General features: G+C 55.4%; 1 protein-coding gene across 4 annotated transcripts in view; it reads left to right on the top strand.

Annotated features, from left to right (window-relative positions):
- LOC100741294 (dachshund homolog 1) overlaps positions 1–1,563 on the top strand; it is a 153,444-nt gene that overhangs the window by 139,811 nt on the left and 12,070 nt on the right. The gene's annotated exons all lie outside the window — the stretch shown is intronic.

Genomic DNA, 1,563 nt, shown 5'->3' on the forward strand with positions numbered 1-1,563 from the left:
CCTCCTCTCCGCACCCTCACGCGAGCTTTCTCCTTACCCTGCTATCGTTGCACACCTATTCGACAGCGAGGAGAAGACAGCATCTGGACGGGAACTTGGCGAGACGAAGAAACGGAGCACGCGAGAGAGAGTATCGAGGAGGGACGAGAAAGGAAAAAAGAGAGAGGAACGCCGCAACGTCTCGAAACCGCGTCGTTCCTCGAAAGTCGGCGAGAGCAAGATCGTAACGGAGAAAGACAAAGGTGTGCGCGCGGGGAAAGGGGACACAGGTATACCGGCATCGTGATCAGGTAGAGGGGGCAAAGGGGTTGTCTGCGCCTTGTCTGCTGGGAATCAATCATGTATCAGTGACGCTCAACCGGTGTCCACCTGCCGATCGCGTGGAAAATATCGGTGAATCGGGTCCGATCGTAATTGTCGAGACCGTCTTCCCGTTTCGGCTGCTCCTTTAACCTTAGTTCGGAGCTTTCTAATTTTACGCGCGTCATCCTGGTTATACAGGAAGCGGCGTGCGAACGAAACGATACTCCGACAGTGTGTAAACTATCTTTTACAATTTCCACGACGCCTCCTCGTCTAATAGCACCCTTCGGCGTGGGTCGGACAAAAATGACGATGCACTTGCGCGTCCGTGGCCGATTCGCACTCGTTTCCTCGGTGACGAGATTAATTGGACGTTAACTGCCGACTTCCACTTTAAACACAGGGTAGTCCCAGGAAAGGGAGCTCTCGCGTTGTTTCCCTGCGTTCCGCGAAATCCGGCCACCGTAGAAGCGGCAACGCCGTCGATGCCGATCTGAACGATGATCGCGCGATCGAGGCGTCGACAACAAAGCCCAGGTTCGCGAGAGATCGGGGCCCGAAAGTGCCGGGAGCGGGTGATCCCGAGCAAGACACAATGGCCGGACGCGGCGGGCAATAATGGAAAATAATTAAAGCGGACAAGAGGAGGAGGGACGGTTCAAACGCGCCGACCCGAGAGCCTCGGCCGATCGCTCGATCGGCTTGTCTGCAAGAACGCGTCTGACCATGTCGAATGTTCTTCCTGCGCGCCTCCGCTTTCGCCAGAATTCTACAATCCGAGAATCGAACGGATTTCTTATCGGCTCGGGATAGTTTCGAAGATAGCGAAAATACACGAGAGAAAGCGATCGCCAGCCTAATCGGTGTAGCGAGTCGCTGCAAAGCGTAGTACGCGATACAGTCGAGCAACCGGAGGGCCACGTTCTATCGAGATAAAGTAATCAAGAAACACGGCCGAGCTGACAGCTGCGAGGCAGTCGCGAAAAAAAATTGTTCCCGTTTGCAAATGGTGAGAGGCGTCGAGAAGGGGAACCGGTTTAACCGGGCACCCAATTCGTAGATCGATCGATAACTAGATCGAACGATCGATCGACGTCGATCCTCGGTTAGACATCGTTGACAGGCGCGCACGGTAGCCGACGGGACGATCAGACCCCCGCTTAGACGCGTGTTCGAGGTCCGAAGCCCCCTGTGCTGGCCGTGAAACCCCCCGCGGTACAATGATACGCCGAGATAATTTCGTTGGACTTTGACCGCGCC

This window comes from Bombus impatiens, unplaced genomic scaffold (assembly GCF_000188095.3).
Source record: "Bombus impatiens unplaced genomic scaffold, BIMP_2.2 scf_0129, whole genome shotgun sequence".
NCBI classification, from domain to species: Eukaryota; Metazoa; Arthropoda; class Insecta; order Hymenoptera; family Apidae; genus Bombus; species Bombus impatiens.